Here is a 19,199-nt window from a genome sequence, read left to right as displayed (position 1 = left end):
GTTATGCAACCGATGAAAAGATATTGCCGCTCGACTGATTCGGAGTGAGACCTCTGCTGTTAAACTGGAACCGGTCATAAGCACACTGCCCGGTACAGCTATTGAAGGCTTCACGAACAACGTGGTTAAAATAGATGTTAAATGATGTGGGAGCCAGAGGACATCCCTGTTGCACCCGAAGGTGTACAGGGAATGGCTCTGACTCCCGGCCACGTAGTTTTTTTCCGGGCCCGCTCACCATCATGAAGGTCCTTAATGATCGTGAGCAGAGGGTCAGGGACCCCAAAAGCACGAAGAACAACCCAGAGCCCAGGCCTACTGATGTTATCATAAGCCTTGACCAGGTCAATAAAGCAGAGATGTAGGTCTTGCTGGAATTCTCTACACCTCTGCTGTAGCAGACGGACAGAAAATATGGCATCTGTGCAGGACCGCCCTTTCCTGAAACCGCATTGGGGCTCCACAAGCCTCTCCTCAGCGTGCCTGGCAAGGCGATGTTGAATAATCCTTGCCAGGACCTTTCCCGGAACACTGAGGAGTGAGATGCCCTGTCGTTGTTACAGTCTGTGCGGTCCCCCTTCTTAAAAAGGGGGACCACTAGGCATCCTTCCAATTTTGTGGAACCCGTCCAGTGGTCCAGACTGTTGTTATGATGTCATATAGGGCAGTCTGTGCACAAACGCCACCCTCCCTCAGCATTTCGCTTGGGAGATCATCTCTGCCCGCTGCCTTTCCTGGTCTCAGACTCCGGATCGCCTTCAGTACTTCCTCAACAGATGGCACCTCAGCCAGCCACTCACAGGGGGTGACTTCTTCCAATATTTGAGGCACCGCAGCCTCAGCAGGGTCATCCCCACTTTGTGCCACGATGTTTTTCTGGCTGAGGGATTTCCCTCCCCCAGGACCTAAAAGAAATGCTCAGCAAATCTGCCAACCTGTTCCTGGGGGTCGGAGATAGGATCACCGTTTTTTCCCCTAATGATGGTAATAGGTGTGGCGCTGCAGGTTACTTTTTTGATGGAGTTAAATAGAGATTTGTGATCGCGGACCACTGAGGCAGACTCCATCTCCTCAGCAACCCGCGACCACCACCCATCCTTGCAGCGCCTCACGGCTCTCCGAACCTCCGAGCGAAGGCTGCGGTAAGCCTCCTCATTCTCTGACGTGGGATTCTGTAGCCGATGACAGTGGGCCTGTCGCTTTTTCTCAACTATCCTGAACACCTCCTCTGTCAGCCAGGGTCTCTGCAGCTGCATGAGTCACAGTCCTAGACCTCGCCCATTTACCCTCGACATCAGGAGGAGTAGGGAACGATGCCAACCTCAGCCACAAGCGATGATGAAATTCTCGCTTGCAACTTTCATCAGATAACTGAGACCAGGCCACTTTAGGTTGGAATGGGGTCCTGGGTGTACACCCACCACCGGAGCGGAAGAATGACAGGCACATCTTACAGATGACAAGTCGATGGTCAGAGGGCAGATCAAATCCACGGTAGGTCCTGGTGTCAAGGACATGGGCTCGCATCCGCTGATCCGTCACTATGTAGTCCAGCAGATGTTCTTTCTTGGACCCGGCATGCATCCATGATGTTGTGTGGATGCGCCGATGCCGGAATAGCGTGTTGGTAATTACAAGCCCATGGGCTGCACAACAATCTAGCACCCTCCTACCGTTGTTATTGAGCTGATCTGGCCCATGCCCTCCATTCACTCCAGACCAGGTGCCAGCATCATGACCAACTTTGGCATTGAAGTCACCCAACAAGATGACTCTATCCCGAGGGTCCACTTTAGCCAGCACCTGTGACAGGAGGTCATAGAAGGCATCTGACTCATCAGCTTTGCCTGCATCCCTCCACGGATGTTCGTTTTCGGTGGGGGCATAAGTAACCACGACCACCATTCAGACACACACAGACACACACAAACACATACACACACAGACACACACAACAACAGCCGCCATTCGCCACTAAGTGGCGGTGACGTCACCATGACGCTTGTGCCAGGCTATGTGCACCCTGAGGCCACGTGAAGTGTCGAACGCCCACTGGCAGGAGGTCACGGGGCAGACCCAGGTGCCACGGGTCGACTGACTGAGATGACTGGCTGGTGCACCACCTGTGCCCCTACTGTGCCAACCTGCTGTGCTTTAGCCACCCGGCGCTCCGCTTGTTGTTATGAGCGTCGCTCCTCCGCCCTCCGTTGTTGTTGGAGGGCGACTGCCTCCAACTGCGCAATAACGTCCTTCACGAGCCTCCTCCACAGAGGCCGATCTTGACACCGCTGGTACCAGTCATCGGCAAGTCCACTCAGCTCCACGTCCTCCTGTACCACATTACTCCATCATTTCTCTAGCCCGTGCCGCGTCCGTTTAGCCCCCTCGATCCGGCCGAACAAAAGCTGTTTCGACATGCGGTGGCTGGGCATGCGGGCTACATGACCCAGCCAACGCAGCCTTGCCTGCCGGAGGAGCTCACCGATGGGACCCTGCCCAGATCTTTCAAGGATTTGTGAGCTCCTCACACAATCCAGCCTGGTTAAACCCAGGATGGATCATAGGCAGGCCAGGCTAAATGTTTCTAACCGGCAAAGATGCTCCATTAAGGGGGTCCACGTTTCACAAGCGTAGAGAAGGGAGGGATTGACCGTGGCCGAGAAGACCTGAAGCTTAGTGCGGAGCGACAGACCAGGTAGCTTCCACACAGCGTTACGCAACCGATGAAAATATATTGCCGCTCGACTGATTCGGAGTGAGACCTCCGCTGTTAAACTGGAGCCGGTCATAAGTACACTGCCCAGGTATGGGAAACTCTCCACTCTCTCCACAACTGCCCCATCACCGATTGGGAGTTGTGGGGGTGGAGTGTTCGATGGTACAAAATACCCAGGCAGGTGCTTAGTTTTGGTGGGGCTGATGGTAAGGCCCCATCTCTTAGTGGCACGCTCCAGTCTCAGCAGCAACGTCCCCAACTCCTCCTCCGAAGGAGCAGCTATTACCAAATCATCGGCATACATAACGTGGCTGAGCAATAGGGAGCCATCTCTTGACCGCACCCGGGCATCGATCAGCCTCCCATTATATCTGTACCAAATGGAGATTCCCCCGGTACAGCTATTGAAGGCTTCACGAACTACGTGATCAAAATAGATGTTAAATAATGTGGGAGCCAGAGGACATCCCTGTCGCACCCCAAGGTGTACAGGGAATGGCTCTGACTCCCGGCCACGTAGTTTTACCCGGGCCCGCTCACCATCATGAAGGTCCTTAATGATCGTGAGCAGAGGGTCAGGGACTCCAAAAGCACGAAGAACAACCCAGAGCCCAGGCCTACTGATGGTATCATAGGCCTTGACCAGGTCAATAAAGTAGAGATGTAGGACTTGTTGGAATTCCCTACACCTCTGCTGTAGCAGACGGACAGAAAATATGGCATCTGTGCAGGACTGCCCTTTCCTGAAACCGCAGACACACACACAGACACACACAACAACAACCGCCATTCGCCACTAAGTGGCGGTGACGTCACCACGACGCTTGTGCCAGGCCATGTGCACCTTGAGGCCACGTGGAGTGTCGAACGCCCGCTGGCAGGAGGTCACGGGGCAGACCCAGGTGCCACGGGTCGACTGACTGAGATGACTTGCTGATGCACCACCTGTGCCCCCTACTGTGCCAACCTGCTGTGCTTTAGTCACCCGGCGCTCCGCTCGTTGTTGTGAGCGTCGCTCCTCCGCCCTCCGTTGTTGTTGGAGGGCGACTACCTCCAACTGCCCAATAGCGTCCTTCACGAGCCTCCTCCACAGAGGCCGATCTTGACACCGCTGGTACCGGTCATCGGCAAGTCCACTCAGCTCCACGTCCTCCTGTACCACATCACTCCATCTCTTCTCTAGCCCGTGCCGCGCCCGCCTAGCCCCCTCGATCACACACACAGACACATTGACACACACAGACACACACAGACATATTGACACACACAGACACACACAGACACATTGACACACACATAGACACAGACAGACACACACAGACAGACAGACACACACAGACACACATAGACAGACACACACAGACACATTGACACAGACAGATACACACAGACACATTGACACAGACACACACAGACACACACAGACACATTGACACAGACACACACAGACACATTGACACACACAGACACATTGACACAGACACATTGACACAGACACATTGACACAGACACACATAGACACACAGACAGACACACACAGACACATTGACACAGACAGACACACACAGACAGACACACACAGACACATTGACACAGACAGACACACACAGACAGACACACACAGACACACACACACATTGACACACACATTGACACACTGCCCTCCACCACCCAGCCCCCGTGTGAGTGAGACCCCCCCCTCCCCCCAGTGGAGAGATGGGGAGGGAGGAGGGCAGGGAGGGGAGGGGGCTGGGGGAGGACGAGGGGAGGGGAGCGAGGGGAGGGGTGGGAGGAGGCGAGGGAGCGAGGGGGAGGAGCGAGAGGGTGGGAGGAGTGGAGGGACCTGGGGGAGGGGCTTAGGGGAGCCACCCTAAGGACGCCCCCCCCCACTCTGCCGGGTTAAATGCCACAGGCTCGGGGCGTCTTTGTATGAAATGCAGATGCTTGAGCAGCCATCCTCCGCTCCTCATACGCATCCGCACACCGTCGCCATAATCACCACGGAACCCGGACAATATCTACAGCAGCAGCAGTCGTAGCAGCAGCAGCAACAACAGGAGGAGGAGGTGGAGGAGGTGGCCACGGGAGTGTTTTAGAGTCTGCCGGAGGAGGTGGTGGGGGTGGACGGCTGCCGCTGTTTTGTGGTCGTCCCGAGGCGAACTCTTCCCATCGCCCTGCGTGGTGGTGGTCGTGGTGGTAGTGGTGGTCGTGGTGGAGGTACTGGCGCAGGCAAAGTTCCTACCCGCCGCGTCGAAGTTTCGCGACAACAACAACAAAGTTTCGCGACAACAACAACAAAGTTTCGCGACAACAACAACAAAGTTTCGCGACAACAACAACAAAGTTTCGCGACAACAACAACAAAGTTTCGCGACAACAACAACAAAGTTTCGCGACAACAACAACAAAGTTTCGCGGTTGCGGGGGTGAGTTCCGTCACGTGACTCGAATCTCTTTTTTTTGTGTCACTTTCGTTTCTGAGACGCGCGGTTTCCGTTTATGCAAAAACAAATTGTTGTGTTGTTCGCGTGTGCCCTTACCGATGATGGTGGTGGTGGTGATGTTTACTCTTAAATAGTGTCATCAGCAGCGTGCGTTATGCCCTGTGATGTTCTAAATAGTGTCATCAGCTGCGTGCGTTATGCCGTGTGATGTTCTAAATAGTGTCATCAGCGTTAGTTATGCCGTGTGATGTTCTAAATAGTGTCATCAGCAGTGTGCGTTATGCCCTGTGATGTTACTTCTAAATAGTGTCATCAGCAGCGTGAGTTATACCCTGTGATGTTCTAAATAGTGTCATCAGCAGCGTGAGTTATACCCTGTGATGTTACTTCTAAATAGTGTCATCAGCAGCGTGCGTTATACCCTGTGATGTTCTAAATAGTGTCATCAGCAGCGTCAGTTATGCCCTGTGATGTTACTTCTAAATAGTGTCATCAGCAGCGTCAGTTATGCCCTGTGATGTTACTTCTAAATAGTGTCATCAGCAGCGTTAGTTATGCCCTGTGATGTTACTTCTAAATAGTGTCATCAGCAGCGTGCGTTATGCCGTGTGATGTTCTAAATAGTGTCATCAGCAGTGTGCGTTATGCCGTGTGATGTTACTTCTAAATAGTGTCATCAGCAGCGTTAGTTATGCCCTGTGATGTTCCAAATAGTGTCATCAGCAGCGTGTGTTTTACCCTGTAATGTTCTAAATAGTGTCATCAGCAGCGTGTGTTATTCCCTGTGATGTTCTAAATAGTGTCATCAGCAGCGTTAGTTATGCCCTGTGATGTTCTAAATAGTGTCATCAGCAGCGTGAGTTATACCCTGTGACGTTCTAAATAGTGTCATCAGCAGCGGGCGTTATGCCCTGTGATGTTCTAAATAGTGTCATCAGCAGCGTGAGTTATGTCCTGTGATGTTACTCCTAAATAGTGTCATCAGCAGCGTGAGTTATGCCCTGTGATGTTCTAAATAGTGTCATCAGCGTTAGTTATGCCCTGTGATGTTCTAAATAGTGTCATCAGCAGCGTCAGTTATGCCCTGTGATGTTCTAAATAGTGTCATCAGCAGCGTGAGTTATGCCCTGTGATGTTCTAAATAGTGTCATCAGCAGCGTCAGTTATGCCCTGTGATGTTACTCCTAAATAGTGTCATCAGCAGCGTGCGTTATACCCTGTGATGTTCTAAATATTATCAGCAGCGTGCGTTATGTCTTGTGATGTTACTTCTAAATAGTGTCATCAGCAGCGTGAGTTATGCCCTGTGATGTTCTAAATAGTGTCATCAGCAGCGTGGGTTGTGCCCTGTGATGTTACTCCTAAATAGTGTCATCAGCAGCGTGGGTTATGCCCTGTGATGGTCTAAATAGTGTCATCAGCAGCGTGAGTTATACCGTGATGTTCTAAATAGTGTCATCAGCAGCGTGCGTTATACCCTGTGATGTTACTCCTAAATAGTGTCATCAGCAGCGTGGGTTATGCCCTGTGATGTTCTAAATAGTGTCATCAGCAGCGTGAGTTATGCCCTGTTGTGTCCTCGTTCTTCCACCCATTAACTCGACAATTACCGTGAAGGAAACATTCTGTAGGATGCAAGGAGACGTCTCCTGCGAATTTGTTCCATTTCTGTTTTAAAAACAACTACTAACTCGCTAGCTTCCATAAGTTTATTTCATGATAAGAAAGAAATTCACGTGGTTTTTCCCCCCCCCCTCTCTCTCTCTCTGTCTCTCTCATCGACTGTGAATTATAGTCGCGTTGTAACTAATAACCAGGGGGTTTGCGTGCAATATTGAGAGTGTTTGGGCACTTTGTTCAAAGTAATTTGTGCCGTAATGCATTATTATTACCACTCAACGCGAATTGCTCTACTCGACTAAACGTTACCCAAAGTTTGTCGCGCGATTTCACTGTGGTTGCGCTTAACGTATGGATGTGTAGTGTATAATGTAAACTTCACCACACACACACACACTGATAAACAAATACAAAGATACCACTATGTAGCCTTTAACACGGCTGGGGCAAGTTCTGTTTGCGAACACCTATGGGCATACGGGGTGGGTGGTGGTGGTGGTGGTGTAGACAACACCCCGGCCAAGCCGCCTTTGTCTCACCAGTACTGATGTTTTACACACCGCACCAGGTACTCCTTGTTAAGGCTGAGTCGACCTAAGGGTGGCCCGGGTAACTTCACCACACTCACGGCTGTTGGGCCCCCCCACACACACACTACTTTATAGATATACACACAAACACAAAGATTGCCACCATGTCTTCCGCAATGTTTATGGTCTAATGAGAACAGGTTGAAGGGATTTCGTATTGCGCCGTTATTATTGAGTACCTTGCACGGTGTTTTCTTATTTTTTAAAAATGACTTTTAAAAAGTGTACAAAGTGACGAGAGAGATGATATTCCTGAACCCTGAAAGTGCGCTCATGGCTGATTCAGACTATGCAGCTTAAACAAACAAAAAGCATCCTCTCTCTCTTCGTGCGATTGTCTTGATTTATTATAGAATGTGTTCTTATAAAAGTACAATATTGTTTATCAGCTGCAGGCTGTTGTTTTGGTCTTCGGGTAAAGTTGACCTGGGTTCCTCATTCATTGGGGTCCTGTGTAGGTCTATGGGGTCCTGTGTAGGTCTATGGGGTCCTGTGTAGGTCTATGGGGTCCTGTGTAGGTCTATGGGGTCGTGTGTAGGTCTATGGGGTCGTGTGTCGGTCTATGGGGTCCTGTGTAGGTCTATGGGGTCCTGTGTCGGTCTATGGGGTCGTGTGTCGGTCTATGGGGTCCTGTGTCGGTCTATGGGGTCCTGTGTCGGTCTGTGGGTCCTGTGTCGGTCTGTGGGTCCTGTGTCGGTCTGTGGGTCCTGTGTAGGTCTATGGGGTCCTGTGTAGGTCTATGGGGTCCTGTGTAGGTGTATGGGGTCCTGTGAAGGTCTATGGGGTCCTGTGTCGGTCTATGGGGTCCTGTGTCGGTCTATGGGGTCCTGTGTCGGTCTGTGGGTCCTGTGTAGGCCTATGGGGTCCTGTGTAGGCCTATGGGGTCCTGTGTAGGTCTATGGGCCCTGCGTAGGCCCTGCGTAGGCCTATGGGCCCTGCGTAGGCCCTGCGTAGGCCTATGGGCCCTGCGTAGGTCCTGCGTAGGCCTATGGGCCCTGTGTAGGTCCTGCGTAGGCCTATGGGCCCTGCGTAGGCCCTGCATAGGCCTATGGGCCCTGCGTAGTCCTGTAGGCCCTGCGTAGGCCTATGGGCCCTGCGTAGGCCTGTAGGCCCTGCGTAGGCCTATGGGCCCTGCGTAGACCTGTAGGCCCTGCGTAGGCCTATGGGCCCTGCGTAGGCCCTGCGTAGGCCTGTAGGTCTCGTAGGCCTGTAGGCCCTGCGTATGCCTGTGGGCCCTGCGTGGGCCCTGCGTAGGTTCTGCGTAGGCCTATGGGCCCTGCGTAGGCCCAGCGTAGGCCTATGGGCCCTGCGTAGGTCTATGGGCCCTGTGTAGGTCCTGCGTAGGTCTATGGGCCCTGCGTAGGTCCTGCGTAGGCCTATGGGCCCTGTGTAGGCCCTGCGTAGGCCTATGGGCCCTGCGTAGACCTATGGGCCCTATGTAGGCCCTGCGTAGGCCTATGGACCCTGTATAGGCCCTGCGTAGGCCTATGGACCCTGCGTAGGTCCTGCGTAGGCCTATGGGCCCTGCGTAGGCCCTGCGTAGGCCTATGGGTCCTGCGTAGGCCTGTAGGCTCTGCGTGGGCCTGTAGGCCCTGCGTAGGCCTGTGGGCTCTGCGTAGGCCTATGGGCCCTGCGTAGGCCTATGGGCCCTGCGTAGGCCCAGCGTAGGCCTATAGGCCCAGCGTAGGCCTATGGGCCCTGCGTAGGCCTATAGGCCCAGCGTAGGCCTATGGGCCCTGCGTAGGCCTATGGGCCCTGCATAGGCCATGCGTAGGCCTATGGGCCCTGCGTAGGCCCTGCGTAGGCCTATGGGCCCTGCGTAGGTCCTGCGTAGGCCTATGGGCCCTGCGTAGGTCCTGCGTAGGCCTATGGGCCCTGCGTAGGTCCTGCGTAGGCCTATGGGCCCTGCGTAGGTCCTGCGTAGGTCCTGCGTAGGCCTATGGGCCCTGCGTAGGTCCTGCGTAGGTCCTGCGTAGGCCTATGGGCCCTGCGTAGGCCCTGCCTAGGCCTGTGGGCCCTGCGTAGGCCCTGCCTAGGCCTGTGGGCCCTGCGTAGGCCCTGCCTAGGCCTGTGGGCCCTGCGTAGGCCCTGCCTAGGCCTGTGGGCCCTGCGTAGGCCCTGCGTAGGCCTGTGGGCCCTGCGTAGGCCCTGCGTAGGCCTGTGGGCCCTGCGTAGGCCCTGCGTAGGCCTGTGGGCCCTGCGTAGGCCCTGCGTAGGCCTGTGGGCCCTGCGTAGGTCCTGCGTAGGCCTGTGGGCCCTGCGTAGGCCCTGCGTAGGCCTGTGGGCCCTGCGTAGGCCTGTGGGCCCTGCGTAGGCCTTTGGGCCCTGCGTAGGCCCATGTTCTGCAGCCCCCGTAGCTGGCAGCACAAATTGTCGCTTGTCCACCGCAATGGATGTGTGCACGAAGCGTGGCGTTCAATCCCCACTCCGTCTTTCCCTCTCCACCTTGCCAAAACGTACAAATGTGTTGCACTTTCCATATCTGTCGCACCTGCGACCCGCAGGTAGCTTTTGAGGTGGTGTCGTGTTCACACAATTTTAAAATGAGTTTGAGCAGCTTTGCAGATCAGGTGGTGGCTTCTAAAAGAAAACGAGAGAAGAAAAATAAACTCGTTTTAAAAAAAAAAGTTTTTTTTTTTAAAAACAACGGTTTTATTTTAAAGTGCGCTAAAAAGTAAATGCTGTAACTCGATTGGACAAGGGTAAGTGGACGACATCATGATGACAGGGGGACACGCGGCGCCTGCCTCTGGGGCGAGGGGGTCCCAGAGTTTAGGGACCGCGGTCGTTTTTGACCCATCCAAATACATATTTAACTAATAAGCCGCCCGTACAAAATGTGAATTGCTTTCAAACGGCCAAGTAATTAATTTAATTGACGCCGATTTTGATACAGGCATGCATCGTCACCGGATCTGTGCACGTGTGCAAATTTTGGAATCGATCGGACAACGGGAAAGTGGACGCAATTTTGATCGCAAGATTTGAACCCGGACAAACATTGGAGTCAAGTTGAGTGAAACCGTTGAAAAAAGAAAAGCCAAACCGAATTTTCGTTTTGCCAGTGGCACATCTTTAATGCCGATTTTTTTTTGTCTGTTGCATTGCGAACCGTCGTGTGTGTCGCTCTTGCTGCTCGCGTTGCCTGCAGAATGATGGACACACGTGGACGGTAGATCCGGCACCTTCGGGGCGAATTTTATTTGATTGTTTGCGCCCAAGCGGCGAGGCTCCATTCGGACGACTTGTCGAGGGAGACGTGGGAGCACAAAAGGCAAAGGGATTAAAGCGTTTGCCACAAACAAAACAATTTCTACAAAGCTGTCAACCCATACGGTGTAACCCCGTATTCTTGTACAGGCTAATTGAGTCTTCATGGTCCATACGGCCTACAGCCGTTTCAATACGGACAAAAAACATAGTTTTGTTTGTGTGTATGGGACTTTGTAGGATGAACGTTGAAATTGATAAGAGCACGGGGTGACCAATGCGGTCTGAATTGGTTGTAATAAGGTAGGGCACTGGTAAGGGGTTGACAGGTTTGGTAGTGAGACGCTGGGTAGTGTGACACGGGTAGTGAGACACTGGGTAGTGAGACACTGGGTAGTGAGACACTGGGTAGAGTGACACTGGGTAGAGAGACACTGGGTAGAGAGACACTGGGTAGAGAGACACTGGGTAGAGAGACACTGGGTAGTGAGACGCTGGGTAGTGAGACACTGGGTACAGAGACACTGGGTACAGAGACACTGGGTAGAGTGACACTGGGTAGAGTGACACTGGGTACAGAGACACTGGGTAGAGAGACACTGGGTAGAGAGACACTGGGTAGAGAGACACTGGGTAGTGAGACACTGGGTAGTGAGACACTGGGTAGTGAGACACTGCTAGTGAGACACTGGGTAGTGAGACACTGGGTAGTGAGACACTGCTATTGAGACACTGGGTAGAGAGACACTGGGTAGAGAGACACTGGGTAGTGAGACACTGGGTACAGAGACACTGGGTACAGAGACACTGTGTAGAGAGACACTTGGTAGAGAGACACTGGGTAGTGAGACACTGGGTAGTGAGACACTGGGTACAGAGACACTGGGTACAGAGACACTGGTACAGAGACACTGGGTAGTGAGACACTGGGTAGAGAGACACTGGGTACAGAGACACTGGGTAGTGAGACACTGGGTACAGAGACACTGGGTACAGAGACACTGGGTACAGAGACACTGGGTAGTGAGACACTGGGTAGTGAGACACTGGGTACAGAGACACTGGGTACAGAGACACTGGGTAGAGAGACACTGGGTAGAGAGACACTGGGTAGTGAGACACTGGTAGTGAGACACTGGGTAGTGAGACACTGGGTAGTAAGACACTGGGTACAGAGACACTGGGTAGTGAGACACTGGGTAGTGAGACACTGGGTGGTGAGACTGGGTAGTGAGACACTACTAGTGAGACACTGGGTAGTGAGACACTGCTAGTGAGACACTGCTAGTGAGACACTGCTAGTGAGACACTGGGTAGTGAGACACTGGGTAGTGAGACACTGGTAGTGAGACACTGGGTAGTGCGACACTGGGTAGAGAGACACTGGGTAGTGAGACACTGGTAGTGAGACACTGGGTAGTGAGACACTGGGTACAGAGACACTGGGTACAGAGACACTGGGTACAGAGACACTGGGTACAGAGACACTGGGTAGTGCGACACTGCTATTGAGACACTGGGTAGAGAGACACTGGGTAGAGAGACACTGGGTAGAGAGACACTGGGTAGAGAGACACTGGGTAGAGAGACACTGGGTAGAAAGACACTGGGTAGAGAGACACTGGGTAGAGAGACACTGGGTAGAAAGACACTGGGTAGTGAGACACTGGGTAGTGCGACACTGGGTACAGAGACACTGGGTAGAGAGACACTGGGTAGAGAGACACTGGGTAGAGAGACACTGGGTAGTGAGACACTGGGTAGAGAGACACTGGGTAGAGAGACACTGGGTAGAGAGACACTGGGTAGAGAGACACTGGGTAGAGAGACACTGGGTAGAGAGACACTGGGTAGTGAGACACTGGGTAGAGAGACACTGCTATTGAGACACTGGTACAGAGACACTGGGTAGAGAGACACTGGGTACAGAGACATTGGGTAGTGAGACACTGGGTAGAGAGACACTGGGTACAGAGACACTGGGTACAGAGACACTGGGTACAGAGACACTGGGTAGTGCGACACTGGGTAGTGTGACACTGGGTACAGAGACACTGGGTAGAGAGACACTGTGTACAGAGACACTGGGTAGAGAGACACTGGGTAGAGAGACACTGGTACAGAGACACTGGGTACAGAGACACTGGGTAGAGAGACACTGGGTAGAGAGACACTGGTACAGAGACACTGGGTACAGAGACACTGGGTAGTGTGACACTGGGTAGTGAGACACTGGGTAGTGAGACACTGGGTAGTGAGACACTGGGTAGAGAGACACTGGGTAGTGTGACACTGGTAGTGAGACACTGGGTAGAGAGACACTGGGTAGAGAGACACTGGGTAGAGAGACACTGGGTAGAGAGACACTGGGTAGAGAGACACTGGGTAGAAAGACACTGGGTAGAGAGACACTGGGTAGAGAGACACTGAGTAGTGTGACACTGGTAGTGAGACACTGGGTAGAGAGACACTGGGTAGAGAGACACTGGGTAGAGCGACACTGGGTAGAAAGACACTGGGTAGAGAGACACTGGGTAGAGAGACACTGGGTAGAGAGACACTGGGTAGTGAGACACTGGGTAGTGCGACACTGGGTACAGAGACACTGGGTAGAGAGACACTGGGTAGAGAGACACTGGGTAGTGAGACACTGGGTACAGAGACACTTGGTAGAGAGACACTTGGTAGAGAGACACTTGGTAGAGAGACACTGGGTAGAGAGACACTGGGTAGAGAGACACTGGGTAGAGAGACACTGGGTAGAGAGACACTGGGTAGAGAGACACTGGTACAGAGACACTGGGTAGTGAGACACTGGGTAGAGAGACACTGGGTACAGAGACATTGGGTAGTGAGACACTGGGTAGAGAGACACTGGGTACAGAGACACTGGGTACAGAGACACTGGGTACAGAGACACTGGGTAGTGCGACACTGGGTAGTGTGACACTGGGTACAGAGACACTGGGTAGAGAGACACTGGGTAGAGAGACACTGGGTAGAGAGACACTGGGTACAGAGACACTGGGTACAGAGACACTGGGTACAGAGACACTGGGTACAGAGACACTGGGTACAGAGACACTGGGTAGTGCGACACTGGGTAGTGTGACACTGGGTACAGAGACACTGGGTAGAGAGACACTGTACAGAGACACTGGGTAGAGAGACACTGGGTACAGAGACACTGGGTACAGAGACACTGGGTACAGAGACACTGGGTACAGAGACACTGGGTAGTGCGACACTGGGTAGTGTGACACTGGGTACAGAGACACTGGGTAGAGAGACACTGTGTACAGAGACACTGGGTAGAGAGACACTGGGTACAGAGACACTGGGTACAGAGACACTGGGTAGAGAGACACTGGGTAGAGAGACACTGGTACAGAGACACTGGGTACAGAGACACTGGGTAGTGTGACACTGGGTAGTGAGACACTGGGTAGTGAGACACTGGGTAGTGAGACACTGGGTAGAGAGACACTGGGTAGTGTGACACTGGGTAGAGAGACACTGGGTAGAGAGACACTGGGTAGAGAGACACTGGGTAGAGAGACACTGGGTAGAAAGACACTGGGTAGAGAGACACTGGGTAGAGAGACACTGGGTAGTGTGACACTGGTAGTGAGACACTGGGTAGAGAGACACTGGGTAGAGACACACTGGGTAGAGAGACACTGGGTAGAGAGACACTGGGTAGAGAGACACTGGGTAGAGAGACACTGGGTAGAGAGACACTGGGTAGAGAGACACTGGGTAGTGAGACACTGGGTAGTGCGACACTGGGTACAGAGACACTGGGTAGAGAGACACTGGGTAGAGAGACACTGGGTAGTGAGACACTGGGTACAGAGACACTGGGTAGAGAGACACTTGGTAGAGAGACACTGGGTAGAGAGACACTGGGTAGAGAGACACTGGGTAGAGAGACACTGGGTAGAGAGACACTGCTATTGAGACACTGGTACAGAGACACTGGGTAGTGAGACACTGGGTAGAGAGACACTGGGTACAGAGACATTGGGTAGTGAGACACTGGGTAGAGAGACACTGGGTACAGAGACACTGGGTACAGAGACACTGGGTACAGAGACACTGGGTAGTGCGACACTGGGTAGTGTGACACTGGGTACAGAGACACTGGGTAGAGAGACACTGTACAGAGACACTGGGTAGAGAGACACTGGGTACAGAGACACTGGGTACAGAGACACTGGGTACAGAGACACTGGGTACAGAGACACTGGGTACAGAGACACTGGGTAGAGAGACACTGGGTAGAGAGACACTGGTACAGAGACACTGGGTAGTGTGACACTGGGTAGTGAGACACTGGGTAGTGAGACACTGGGTAGTGAGACACTGGGTAGAGAGACACTGGGTAGAGAGACACTGGGTAGAGAGACACTGGGTAGTGTGACACTGGTAGTGAGACACTGGGTAGAGAGACACTGGGTAGAGAGACACTGGGTAGAGAGACACTGGGTAGAGAGACACTGGGTAGAGAGACACTGGGTAGTGAGACACTGGGTAGTGAGACACTGGGTAGTGAGACACTGGGTAGTGAGACACTGGATAGAGAGACACTGGATAGAGAGACACTGGGTAGAGAGACACTGGGTACAGAGACACTGGGTAGTGTGACACTGGTAGTGAGACACTGGGTACAGAGACACTGGTAGTGAGACACTGGGTAGAGAGACACTGGGTAGTGAGACACTGGGTAGAGAGACACTGGGTAGAGAGACACTGGGTAGAGAGACACTGGTACAGAGACACTGGGTAGTGAGACACTGGGTACAGAGACACTGGGTAGAGAGACACTGGGTAGAGAGACACTGGGTAGAGAGACACTGGGTAGAGAGACACTGGGTAGTGAGACACTGGGTAGTGAGACACTGGGTACAGAGACACTGGGTACAGAGACACTGGGTAGAGAGACGCTGGGTAGAGAGACACTGGGTAGAGAGACACTGGGTAGAGAGACACTGGGTAGAGAGACACTGGGTAGTGAGACACTGGGTACAGAGACACTGGGTAGAGAGACACTGGGTAGTGAGACACTGGGTACAGAGACACTGGTAGTGAGACACTGGTAGTGAGACACTGGTAGTGAGACACTGGGTACAGAGACACTGGGTACAGAGACACTGGGTACAGAGACACTGGTACAGAGACACTGGGTAGTGCATACCTGACAACCCATATGGTTTTCCCCGTATGCGCGTACATGCAAATTCAGTTTTCAGGACCATACGGCGTACAGCCGTTTCAATACGGGAAATAAAAAACGTGTCTTTGTTTGTGTTTCTCCCTTGTGATGGGACTTTGTAGGATGAACGTCGATATTTCTAAGGCTACAGGGTGACCAATAAGGTCTGAATTGGTCTGTAACAAGGTAGGCACTGATAAGGGGTTGACAGGTATGGGAGTGTTGTTCATACCTGTAAACTCGTACGGTTTAGCCGTATTCTTGTGCAGGGAAACTAAGTTTTGAGGTCCGTATGGCGTACAGTCACTTCACTACGGGGGCACAGCACTGTTAATGCGTGACAGTTTATTTGCCTGCAACGTAAATATTGATCAACGATTATAATCGATTATAATCGTTGTGCGATGATGTAAATGTGACCGCATTTTGCCCCCGCACGGATCTCTTGCCGCCTTACGGAAAGAGCCGTCTCTTTGTCTGTTGCAGTAATCATAACAATGGCAACTTGCAGTCCTTTTATCGATCCACTGCTGGATGAAGAGATCCCCCACTCTGTCCGCCGCACTCATCAGTGTGGGGTTTGTGCGAAGCGGTCCGGGGTGGTTGAGAAGGAGGCGTATCATTTGCTAATGATGTTATCAGCGGCTGGGAATTGAACTCTGCTCACCATTTATCGCTCGACGCATTCGTCGCTCCAAAACTGTGGCCTCGGAGGGTACAAAATGCGGGGACGTTTCAGGCGACGGCCCTTTATTCAGAGCGTCCCATGGCTGCTGCCGGGTTCACGGCGCGGTGTTTCAAGTCGGACGGCGTCAGAAGGCTTGGACGAATGATGAAAAAAAATATATAATGTGAAGTTTGGAGTTTATTTTGTCTTAACCGGGTGAGAACTCTTAACCTCTTTCTCGTTCCGAGACGTTTGCAAGTTGCAGGGTGTGCAGCTTGCATTCTATTTACATTTTATTTAGAGGCGTAAGCAGCGCCGCTTTTTAAAGGCGTTGTTACTCGCCGCAGGAGAACCATAGCGACATGCCCGTAGCGCTCTACGATATAGCTGGCTCCAAACTGCGCCACGCGCCCTGTCGCGTGACCTTTTGTGGGAGCCCCGGTACCGACAAAGTGATTTATTTATTATTCCGATGACGTTACACCACCACGTGTCACGTACGTCATCGGAAAGGGAAAGGATTAAAAGGTGCCGGCGTTAAATCTGTGTTTTTGCTAGCGCGACCTGGGGCACCAGCGCCTCCGATTTTAACCACGGTCGGCTACGTACGGCGCGGAAGAAGTTCAACGTTGCAACACGACGAGGGAAGGAAGGAAAAAAAAAGTACGGGCGAAGAGAAAACGGAAAAATCGGTGTTTACCCTCTCTGGCAATAATAAAACAGCAGTTGCGTTAAGATGTTCAAACACCAGATACATACCTTTTGCAACGAACAAAGTAACTGGACTAACCACAGGTGTTTATTGCAAACATGCAAACAATCATGCTCATCGGTCCTCTTGTTTGGCAGTGCGATGCCGTACCGGACAATATTGTTTTCCGAAACTGCAGTTTTGTAAGGGGGGGGCAAGCTTAGTTGTTAATAATAATTATTTTATTATTATTTGCAAAACAATTTTTTTAACATCTTTTACCGTACTATAACGACACTGCTGCGTCACTACTGTACGGCCCGCGGTTACATTTTTTTTTGCCCGACGCGTTTTTCTACGCCGCCACCGCCCACTGCAGCCACTTATTTATTTCGCGGTTTTTCTGATTGCTTTATTGATGTTCCCGTCGCCCGGTACGTTGTCAAATATCCATCGCGCGGTTTGCGCGCCCGTGCCGGACCCTAGTCGTTACGTTCGCGACTTGAAGCCTCGCTGTGCATTTGCCCTCCGCCACCTAGCGGGCACATGTTTCGGTGTAAAACTATAAAGCTGTGAACAAAATTTTTTTTTTTCAATTTAGCCACGTAAGGCCGACCTGAGCTGCTATGTAGCTCTTTTTCAGGAGCGATCTAACCGCAAATGATAGCTCAACGGAGTGGCTATGTCGCGTGGAAATTTATAGCAGCCAAAATACTCTGCATACACACACACACGCCGATTCTAAATGTGGTGGGAAAAACCAGAGGACCCGGTGGAAAAAAATACACGCGACCACGGGGAGATAGCATGTGCAAACAGGCGTCAGGGTCGGGATCGAACCCACGACCTCCTGTATACCAGGCGAGGTAGTTAACATCTCCAAGCCACCGTTGCACGGTGGCCCTGTGCTCTATCAACACAGCCAGGACCGCCACCCACTGTGATGTGCGTGGTGACACATTTTTGTCCGCGTCTGTTTTTTTTTTGCCACGGATCAAAGGTCACACGCATGGCTTCTACACGTGAGTAGTTGTTGTTGCTGCTGCTGCTGCGCATAGACCTTGTAAAAATTCTACACCGTTGGCTCTTGCGCTGGTCCAGACCGGGGGCGGCTTAGCAGCTTGGCTGGCGCGGGCCCCGGTGCCAAGGAACTTGGTTTAGTGTGGCGTGGCCTGGGCACTTATTCTGGCCGATGGGCCACTTGCAAACCCCGATGGCTGCATGTCACCGGATCGGTGGCGAAAGCTTTCGAGTGTGCAGGGCAGTCAAACTGCACCGGGGGGCTCGCAGGTCGGAGTGATGGAGACGCCGGGGGAGGGGGCTGGAAAGAGGGGGAGGAGGGGGCGGGGAGGTGCCGGGGGGTGCGGGGGCATTGAATTCCTTGCGCTGAGACCCATGCCAACCACGCTACACCGTTGCGCACGCAGGCCGCACAGCAGAAAGGTCTACGTCACCGGGGGGGGTCTCTTAAGTCCCATCGGGGAACGAAGAGGATTAACTAACTAACTAACGAACTACACCGCCGGGGCCTCGCGTTGGTCAGCGCGCAGACGCAGACCCTCCGGACGTCCGCGTGGACGTCGCGCGGTTGGCAGTGGCTGCAGCCGAGGCGGAGGAACCGGCTCGTTCGCAAACAGATTTATTCAAAAAATGAAGGAAGGAAAAACTAAACGCCGTACTTACCGCACACACCGACTCGGATCCACCGGCCCCCACACTCCCCCCCCCCCCCATCTGCGCCGGTTTAGACACGGGTACTAAAGTACTCGCAGCTGTATCGCATTGGATCTCGTCGGATCTCGAAAGCCAAGCGGGTTGCAGCCCGGAGGATGATGCCTGCTCGGAGTGGTACCACGGTGGCGATAAATGTCAACGACCTCGCCCGGTATACGGGAGGTCGTGGGTTTGATCTGCGACTCTGACGCCGTCTAGTCTAAACGGACTGTTGGGGCCGGTGCTGTTAGCGAGCGCCTATTAAGGCCTGCACGAGGAGGTGGAGGTGTACGGGTTGCCACCTGTTCGTTTTTTTAAGCTCTACTCGTGGTG

At 52.8% G+C, this 19,199-nt stretch overlaps 1 protein-coding gene across 2 annotated transcripts in view; it reads left to right on the top strand.

Moving 5' to 3' along the window:
* The first annotated feature begins 4,601 nt into the window (after positions 1–4,601).
* FNDC3A (fibronectin type III domain containing 3A) overlaps positions 4,602–19,199 on the top strand; it is a 172,477-nt gene continuing 157,879 nt past the window's right edge. For both annotated transcript variants that reach the window (XM_032977722.2, XM_032977717.2), the window contains exon 1: positions 4,602–5,142. The gene's annotated coding sequence lies outside the window, so the exon portion shown is untranslated. The remainder of the gene's footprint in view (positions 5,143–19,199) is intronic.

The sequence above is a fragment of the Petromyzon marinus genome, chromosome 64, assembly GCF_048934315.1.
Source record: "Petromyzon marinus isolate PM22_M1 ecotype Great Lakes invasive population chromosome 64, UKy_Petmar_22M1.pri1.0, whole genome shotgun sequence".
NCBI classification, from domain to species: domain Eukaryota; kingdom Metazoa; phylum Chordata; class Hyperoartia; order Petromyzontiformes; family Petromyzontidae; genus Petromyzon; species Petromyzon marinus.
This window is presented reverse-complemented; position numbering and strand designations above follow the sequence as displayed.